Source organism: Salmo salar, chromosome 05, assembly GCF_965601325.2.
Source record: "Salmo salar chromosome 05, fSalSal1, whole genome shotgun sequence".
In the NCBI taxonomy this organism is placed as follows: Eukaryota; Metazoa; Chordata; class Actinopteri; order Salmoniformes; family Salmonidae; genus Salmo; species Salmo salar.
This window is the reverse complement of record NC_138295.1, coordinates 48,977,585-48,987,942: the sequence shown is the minus strand read 5'-3', so window position 1 is coordinate 48,987,942 and position 10,358 is coordinate 48,977,585.

Sequence of the window (10,358 nt, the reverse complement as noted above, 5' to 3'; positions counted from 1 at the left end):
AGCGTCCGTTGCTATGCTGGTCACTTGGCTCTATTTTACCCTGTAGCAGTCGCGGAGGATGGAGGACGCGGGCAGTTCTAGTTCTATTTCACCTCCTAAACGCTCGCTTGGTCCGCATTAATTTATTACCTCAGAATCACTCTCCAAGGACTACCATATATTTGTCTTTATATAAGAAAATATTGTTAAATAGGAATAAAGAATTCAAGCTCTTTTTAGGTTGATTTTAGATTGACATTGTTAGATACTTATTTACCTCAGCCTGCATAGCCAGCTAGCTAGCCAGACAGTTTTATTTAGCTAACATTAGCTAGCTAGCAAACTAATTGTAGCTTTCTGTTTGTATGTAGCTTGCACTTTAATGGCATCCCTCGAGGAGATTTTATTTTATCTTTCCAACCAGGTGAAGTACCATGAAGACACCACTGATCTCGACAAGAGGTGTACCATTCCTAAGGGGGCAGAGAATATCACAATTCAGGTTAACTTTAAGTAGTTACCTACTATTATATCACTGGAAGGATTTATTGTACAACCAATTTTCAAAACTTAGCCATCTAGGGTCTCCACAGAGCTAGGTAAATCTGCATTTAGTTTTAATGCACCGAATTGCTGGAACAAAATTCAAAATACATTTAATCTTGATGTTCTGGTGCCATTCGGGCATTTTAAATATTGATTGTGGACTCATTTGTGGAGGAATGTAACTTTTGTTCTGTGTGATTTGTGACGTTTTATTTGTGTTTCACATGACTGTATTTTAGTATTTTAATGTGTATATGTTTGGGTATAATGTGAATATTTATTTATATTGTATATACTGGGCACATTTGTAAAAAAGACCTAGGTCTCAATATGTTTTCTAAAATAAAGGTTAAATAAAAAAATATAAATAAAATAAACAGTTGGTAATTTACAGTACCAGTCAAAAGTTTGGACGCACCTACTCATTCCAGGGTTTTTCTTTATTTTTACCATTTTCTACATTGTAGAATAATAGTGAAGACATCAAAACTATGAAATAACACATATGTAATCATGTAGTAACCAAAAAAGTGTTAAACAAATCAAAATCTATTTATATTTGAGATTCTTCAAAGTATCCACCCTTTGCCTTGATGACAGCTTTGCACACTTGGTATTCTCTCAACCAGCTTCATGAGGTAGTCACATGGAATGCATTTCCATTAACAGGTGTCCCTTGTTAAAAGTTAATTTGTGGAATGTCTTTCCTTCTTAATGCATTTGAGCCAATCAGTTGTGTTGTGACAAGGTAGGGGTGGTATACAGAAGATAGCCCTATTTGGTAAAAGACAAAGTCCAAGTTATGGCAAGAACAGCTCAAATAAGCAGTGGTAGAAGGATAGTGGTAGGTACATTTAATCTGTGCTGCCTTCAAAACAAATCACTCAGCCTGTTTTTATTTATAGGCTGTTTTCAACTTGTCAATTTCAAATTATTTTCAAGCAAGTTTATTTTCTGAGAACAGTTTGAATTGAGGTGTGTTCCGCCTCATTCATTCACATAAAAGTAGTCATTTTTACTTTTGTGGACCGATAATCTTTTGGGACATTTCTGACCCGGACAAAATTCCACAAACACTTCCCAATTGTTTGTGCAGTTCAAGTCTGCAGACATTTGCTCATGTCCCGTCCTGCACACACGTGTTCACATTTTCCGTCTTTTGCCTGCATCGCAGTCATAGTTGTTTTCGTTAGTTGTTTTCGTAACTTTGGAAATGTGTGCGTTTCTATCAAAGTAAGTGCCTTATTACGTTATAATAGTTTCTGCATGTCGTGTTACGTTGTTTCTACTGTAGCATAACATTTTTGTGTATATTCCTTATAACCGCGGACACGCAAGGTAACGTTACTCACTTCATAACATTTATGGTGTTATATTCAATCGTGCTTATGTAGCTAGCTACATTCTTCTATTCATTCTTCTATAGCTCTGTAAAACAATGCTAATTGCGTCAGAGAAGTATTGGCTTGTTGTATTTTGAAGCTACTCTGGAAAAATAGAAAAATATCTTCTTATACAAATTGGTTGTTTTCTGAGTGCATTCCACAAAGCTGTTTATCATGTCCGCCATATCCACTGCCCCCATTTTGAGGTTTTAGTCAAGCACGCAGTCTGGTTAGATTTTTCTCTCTCCCGTCAGGTGGTCCACCTTCCCTGTGGCCGACATGGTTGCTGTATGGACAGTGGAGAGGACATGGATGTCTCGTTTGTCATGCCACTTGTCACTGCCAGCTGTTGACATTTCTTATTTTGTATAACGGGTCATTTAGGATGGCAGTAGCATTGTTAATAAAATGCAGTCATCGCAGCAGAACTAGGAAGCAGTCTTTGGAAAAGAGGGTCACAAAGAAGGGAGTTGCAAACATAGGATCTGTGCTCCAGTATTCTCTTAGGGAGTTCTTCTTTACTATCCCCATGAGAAGGACTGTCACCAGGAAGGTATACATTTCTCTAATTGTGGTTGTCCCCCCACTCCTGGCTGCTCTCTCTTCTCCTGTAGCTCCAAGGCATTGGTCTCTGCTATGTTTCCCACCAGCTCCTCTGTCAGAAACAACTTGAAGCACTCTGCCTCAGATGGAAATGGCAAGGGGCTTTCCACTCCAGACTGGGACTCATCAAAGCAAACAGCAGGGCCAGGAGGGGTGAAATGGCTGGCAGCCTTCCAGCTACCACAGAACTCCTGTACTTCATCCACTGTCGGTCTGCCGCCATCACCACCAGCATCTTCAAAGGGAACTGGGACTTTGTCAATGGACAAGGGGTCCTCAGATTCAGGGTTCTCAATGGCTGAGGGGCAGCTCCTCACTGTCACTCAGAATCTGATTCCTGACTTTCAGACTCATTGTCAGAATTTTTTTAAATCTCCAGAAGTTGACTCCTTTTGAATGTCGCATTCTGACCAGTAAAGGGGTTATTTGTTATTGTAGTTTGGTCATGACGTGGCAGGGGGGTATTTGTTTTATGTGGTTCGGGGTTTGTTAGTATATGTGTTTATGTAGAGGGGTGTTTGGTTAGAGTATTCCGGGGTTTTTGGGTTATGTTCTTTATTTCGTATTTCTGTGTTCTGTCTATGTTGTGTATTTCTTTGTTGGCCTGGTATGGCTCTCAATCAGGAACAGCTGTACATCGTTGTTGCTGATTGAGAGTCATACTTAGGTAGCCTGTTTTCACCTGTCCCTTTGTGGGAAGTTGTGGTTGCATAGTTGTGTGTTTAGCCTGCAATCCTGTTCGTTCGATCGTTTTCTTGTTTTGTTTGTTTGTTACGTGTTCAATAAAAGTCATTATGAGCACTCAACCCGCTGCGTCTTGGTCCACTACGTACGACGACCGTTACATTGAAAGACATTGCTGATGCTACAGCTTAGCTCACTAGCCACATACATAAACAACAACACTGAATGGCTGAGAGTGAGAGGTTACGTGGTTGACTGCCTGCACGCAACATTTGTATCAATAACTCACTATCAGAAAATGTTTTGTGTGGTAAATTATTGATATATTTACTGTTTTATTCACGTTTTTCAATGAACAGTGATAAATTATGCATTCTGATTCTTGCATAGATTGTAATGGGCACATAGTATGTGTTTAAAACGTTTTTGAAGGTTGTACTGATTATGATGAGCTAAGCTAAATCCAGCTATGTGTGGAGCCATGTTTGTTGACATACAATGCATTCTGGGTTTCACGTAATCGTCTGTCAGACAAAAGATGCTATAACAAAATGAGGTGAGTAAGGGTTCACTCATTTTTTGAGAACATCAGGAAATGAATGGTGGGATGTGAATGATGGTAGATGACACACCCCTTCAACATGCATACTATAAACAGACCAAACTCATCTTGTCTTCTATTATCTTTGGTTTCTAAGGGAAAAAAGCATGGCTGCGCGCTGAAACTGATCATCGACGGATTACTTTCGATTTCTAGATAATGTTTTACTCATTTATTTTGATCAATGGTGAGCTCACCCGTGATGTGATTAATAATACATAGTAATTGCTATTAGCTAATTCATATTGTAGTGTATGTCAGCTGAGAGTTAGCAAATATGACCACTTGTGTTCAGTTAGTGCTAGGACAAATGTAGGCTACATTTTTACGGTTTGGATGATTGTGTTATGCTGTAGATACTTCTGTAAATATCTGAACATTGCATCCAAAAATAAACTGCTCACATTCTGGACATAACTTTGTAAGGACTGTGTTTGTGTAAATAGTTTCTGAAAAAAGGGTGGCCAGCTCAAAAGCTGATTGCTGCGTCATTCGAACCTGGCCGTTCTAAATAAGCATTCTAAATAAGCGTTCTAATCACACGGGTGTGATCGTACGCTTCAGGAACCACTGTAGAATGGTACGTGTGAAAGGGTTAAGACATGAAGGTCAGTCAATACGGAAAATGTCAAGAACTTTGAACGTTTCTTCAAGTGTAGTCGCAAAAACCGTCAAGTGCTATAATGAAACTGGCCCTCACAAGGACCGCCACAGGAAAGTAAGACCCAGAGTTACCTCTGCTGCAGAGGATAACTTCATTTTCAGCCCAAATAAATGCTTCACGGAGTTCAAGTAACTTTAAGGACAGACGCTGGGAGACGAGAAGCAAGTACAGGGAGTGAATATCTAATGAATAAACAGACAGGAAACAAAACACGAACGGCGTCTGGACAAGGGACACAATGTCACGTCCTGACCAGTATTAGGGATTATTGGTGACAGGTGTACGTAATGATAAGCAGCCTGGCGACCTCGAGCGCCAGAGAGGGGGACCGGGAGCAGACGTGACAGTAACAGATACATATCAACATCAACTGTTCAGAGGAGACTGCGTGAATCAGGCCTTCACAGTCGGATTGCTGCAAAGAAACCACTACTAAAGGACACCAATAAGAAGAAGAGACTTGCTTGGGCCAAGAAACATGAGCAATTGACATTAGACCTGTGGAAATCTGTCCTTTGGTCTGATGAGTCCAAATTTTAGGTTTTTGGTTCCAACTGCTGTGTCTTTGAGAGACGCGGAGTAGATGAACAGATAATCTCCACATGTGTGGTTGCCACCATGAAGCATGTAGGAAGAGGTGTGATGGTGCTTTGCTGGTGACACTGTGATTTATTTAGAATTCAAGGCACACTTAACCAGCATGGCTACCACAGCATTCTGCAGCGATACGCCATCCCATCTGCTTTGCGCTTAGTGGGACTATCATTTGTTTTTCAACAGGACAATTACCAATCACACCTCCAGGCTGTGTAAGGGCTATTTGACCAAGAAGGAGAGTGATGGAGTTCTGCATCAGATGACCTGGCATCCACAATCACCCGACCTCACCCCAATTGAGATGTTTGTGGATGAGTTGGACCGCAGAGTGAAGGAAAAGCAGTCAACAAGTGCTCAGCATATGTGGGAACTCCTTCAAGAATCTTAAAGAACATTCCAGGTGAAGCTGGTTGAGAGAATGTCAAGAGTTTGCAAAGCTGTCATCAAGGCAAAGGGTGGCTACTCCGAAGAATCTAAAATCAAAAATATATTTTGATTTGTAAAACATTTTTTGGGTTACTACATTATTCCATATGTGTTATTTCATAGTTCTGATGTTTTCACTATTATTCTACAATGTAGAAAATAGTAAAAATACAGAAAAACCCTTGAATGAGTAGGTGTATCCAAACTTTTGACTGGTACTGTACATGTTGCCGGCCGTCCAGCAGCAGAAAGGAGGCACAGATTGTGGGCTGTTTGCTATTGGAAACGGTCTTACTCTCTGCAGAGGTGAGGAACACTCCGTTGCTTCAATATATCCACATCATTTTCCTGCCTCTGTCACGACTTCTACTGAAGTTGATGCCCCTCCTTGTTCGGGTGGTGTTCGGCGGTCGACGTCACCGGCCTTCTAGCCACCATTGATCAGTTTTTCATTTTCCATTGGTTTTGTCTGGTCTCTTTACACACCTGTTTCATATCCCAGTAATTATATGTTGTGTATTTAACCCTCTGATTCCCCTCATTTCTCTGTCGGTGATTGTTTGTTTGTTATGTACGTGTTGTTTCTATATCGGTGTGCGACGGGTTATTGTTTTACCCGGATTCTTTTCTACGTTGGTTTTGGATCCATTTTTAAACCACTCTGTTTTCTCCTGCGCCTGACTTCCCTGCCACCTACATACACGGACTATGACAGCCTCATGATGCCATCTATTTTGTGAAGTACACCAGACCCTCCTGCAGCAAAGCACCCCCCACAACATGATGCTGCCACCCCCGTGCTTCACGATTGGGATGGTGTTCTTCGGCTTGTAAGCCTGCCCCTTTTTCCTGCATTCATAACGATGGTCATTATGGCCAAACAGTTATATTTTTGTTTCATCAGACCAGAGGACATTTCTCCAAAAAGTACGATCTTTGTCCCCATGTGCAGTTGCAAACCGTAGTCTGGCTTTTTTATGGCAGTTTTGGAGCAGTGGCTTCTTCCTTGCTGAGCGGCCTTTCAGGTTATGTCAATATAGGACTCGTTTTACTGTGGATATAGATACTTTTGTACCTGTTTCCTCCAGCATCTTCACAAGGTCCTTTGCTGTTGTTCTGGGATTGATTTGCACTTTTCGCACCAAAGTACGTTCATCTCTAGGAGACAGAACCTTCCTGAGCAGTATGATGGCTGCGTGGTCCCATGGTGTTTATATTTGCGTACTATTGTTTGTACAGATGAACGTGGTACCTTCAGGCGTTTGGAAATTGCTTCCAAAGATGAACCAGACTTGTGGAGGTCTACAATTTGTTTTCTGAGGTCTTGGCTGATTTCTTTTGATTTTCCCATGACGTCAAGCAAAGAGGCACTGAGTTTGAAGGTAGGCCTTGAAATACATCCACAGGTACACCTCCAATTGACTCAAATGATGTCAATTAGCCTATCAGAAGTTTCTAAAGCCATGACATAATTTTCTGGAATTTTCCAAGCTGTTTAAAGGCACAGTCAACTTAGTGTATGTAAACTTCTGACCCACTGGAATTGTGATACAGTGAATTATAAGTGAAATAATCTGTCTAAACAATTGTTGGAAAAATTACTTGTGTCATGCACAAAGTAGATGTCCTAACTGACTTGCCAAAACTGTAGTTTGTTAACAAGAAATTTGTGGAGTGGTTGAAAAATGTGCTTTAATGACTCCAACCTAAGTGTATGTAAACTTCTGATTTCAACTGTATATAGCACAGGTAACTGTCTTGTATTGTAAGTAATGTTTTCAAGCATGTAAATATTTGTATATTTTTTCTGTGAGTTGAATGAGTCTGCTTTCTGGTGAATATTTGAAACAATTGGCTGTAAATGTTCACATTTTCATAGTAAATATATTTTTTGCAAGTAAAAAAATATGACTGAAATTGACTGTTCATTTCCTTACTGGTCTTTAAAACCCCTTCTCCCTAGCAATTCATATTTTGTGCCCAGTTACAAATCAAACTTTAGAGCAGTTGGTTTGGAATTGGACATTGGACATTGGTTTCTAGTTAGTGTTTGCATATCTGGAGGTTCTAGATATGTGTAAGTAATATGACAGAAGTGTCCCAGAGCCCATTACCCAGCAGGGTGGAGTCATCACCATATTGCGACACCTATCCAAGCCCATCAGGTCAATCACTGAAATTATACAGTAGGGGGTTAAGGGGGCCTTAATTAAGGGGGCCAGTTGGGTGCCTTAATTAAACTGGTTTGAATTTTTATTGTAATTTTATAAGCCTTCTCTCGGCCTGTACCTTAAAAGGTCTTACTCACATTGGTTACAGAGAGCGAGATCACACAGTCATCTGAAAGACATAGCAAACAACTGGATACCGCCTTTCTAAATACTCTGCTCTGATGACTTACCTACTGTAATTCAGCCAACGTCAACACAGTCACAGGGACAACAAGTGCACTTGTGCAGCTACAGAAGACTTTCTACGGGGTTATTGGGGTCGCTTTGCAAAGCAGCCAACTCGGGGACAATAGGAGTGCGAGGCATTTATCAGGGGGAGTAGAAAGGGGGCAGAAGTGACTGTTTGTTTGTTTGGGTTGTTGAGGAAACAGCCCTTCCTGTTTTGGAGACCACCATGCAAAAGGCAAAGAGTTACAGAGGTTGTCTGGGGTTGGATAGAAGGTGTATAGCCAACTGTACACTCTATACTGAGTGTATTGTATACTAGTCTCACAGAGTCAGGCAAACTAGTGTGTCCATATATTGTATGTATGCTGGCATGTAACAGTATACAAGCTGTTACAACAAAAAAAACACAATTATCTTTTACTGCAGGCTCCCTTATCCAAGCTTTGAAACCAGATTATATTGGAGGATCTAAAATGATTACCAATAGTTTGTCACTGTTCTCTATCTCATCATTGCAGTCATGAAACATTCATCATTTTTCCATGATGAACCTTCATGTAACAATTTATTTCAGAATCTCATTCTGAAAGAGGTGACTGATTACATTATGATCAAACATTATCTTACAATTTCTCTTTATTTCCTAACCTATATGAAAGACCTCTTTGAAAATGACAATCTGACACGATCATCTATCTGACATTACTGCATTATTGGAATGCTGACAAATTCTTATATCATCAGTTACAGAACTATACTATACTTTCTAAGCCTGTGTGTGTGCCCTCCTGACCCACTGTCTGCAGTGATGTGAATAATTTTGGCTTTAATATCAAATGAGTTGTGAAGAATGAATTTACGCCTCACTTGATTTATTAATGCACTGTAGTTATAAGCGAATGCAAGCCTTAACAAGGCTGCATTTGATTTTCATACCCCGCTAGTTACATATTCACAGAATTCATTACTTTACTAATGTACTGACATACTAGAGTAGATGACTTACGTGATAATGTACCCTTATTTCTTGTACATACTTGAACATGTACATTGTAATACATTTTTTGATTAATTCTTTGAACATTGGGTTTGATGGTACATTAGGTTGTAGAATGTACATTACATTACATTACATTTAAGTCATTTAGCAGACGCTCTTATCCAGAGCGACTTACAAATTGGTGCATTCACCTTATGATATCCAGTGGAACAACCACTTTACAATAGTGCATCTAAATCTTTTAAGGGGGGGGGTTAGAAAGATTACTTTATCCTATCCTAGGTATTCCTTAAAGAGGTGGGGTTTCAGGTGTCTCCGGAAGGTGGTGATTGACTCCGCTGTCCTGGCGTCGTGAGGGAGCTTGTTCCACCATTGGGGTGCCAGAGAAGCGAACAGTTTTGACTGGGCTGAGCGGGAACTGTGCTTCCTCAGAGGTAGGGGGGCCAGCAGGCCAGAGGTGGATGAAAGCAGTGCCCTTGTTTGGGTGTAGGGCCTGATCAGAGCCTGAAGGTCTGGAGGTGCCGTTCCCTTCACAGCTCCGTAGGCAATCACCATGGTCTTGTAGCGGATGCGAGCTTCAACTGGAAGCCAGTGGAGAGAGCGGAGGAGCGGGGTGACGTGAGAGAACTTGGGAAGGTTGAACACCAGACGGGCTGCGGCGTTCTGGATGAGTTGTAGGGGTTTAATGGCACAGGCAGGGAGCCCAGCCAACAGCGAGTTGCAGTAATCCAGACGGGAGATGACAAGTGCCTGGATTAGGACCTGCGCCGCTTCCTGTGTGAGGCAGGGTCGTACTCTGCGAATGTTGTAGAGCATGAACCTACAGGATCAGGTCACCGCCTTGATGTTAGTGGAGAACGACAGGGTGTTGTCCAGGATCACGCCAAGGTTCTTAGCACTCTGGGAGGAGGACACAAGGGAGTTGTCAACCGTGATGGCGAGATCATGGAACGGGCAGTCCTTCCCCGGGAGGAAGAGCAGCTCCGTCTTGCCGAGGTTCAGCTTGAGGTGGTGATCCGTCATCCACACTGATATGTCTGACAGACATGCAGAGATGCGATTCGCCGCCTGGTTATCAGAAGGGGGAAAGGAGAAGATTAATTGTGTGTCGTCTGCATAGCAATGATAGGAGAGACCATGTGAGGATATGACAGAGCCAAGTGACTTGGTGTATAGCGAGAATAGGAGAGGGCCTAGAACAGAGCCCTGGGGGACACCAGTGGTGAGAGCGCATGGTGCGGAGACAGATTCTCGCCACGCCACCTGGTAGGAGCGACCTGTCAGGTAGGACGCAATCCAAGCGTGGGCCGCGCCGGAGATGCCCAACTCGGAGAGGGTGGAGAGGAGGATCTGATGGTTCACAGTATCAAAGGCAGCAGATGTAAGAGTGACACATTGATATTAGTGGCAATAATAAATCAAGTGAACAAAATAGCATGAACCAACTATACCAACAAATCTCCTCAAACCGAAA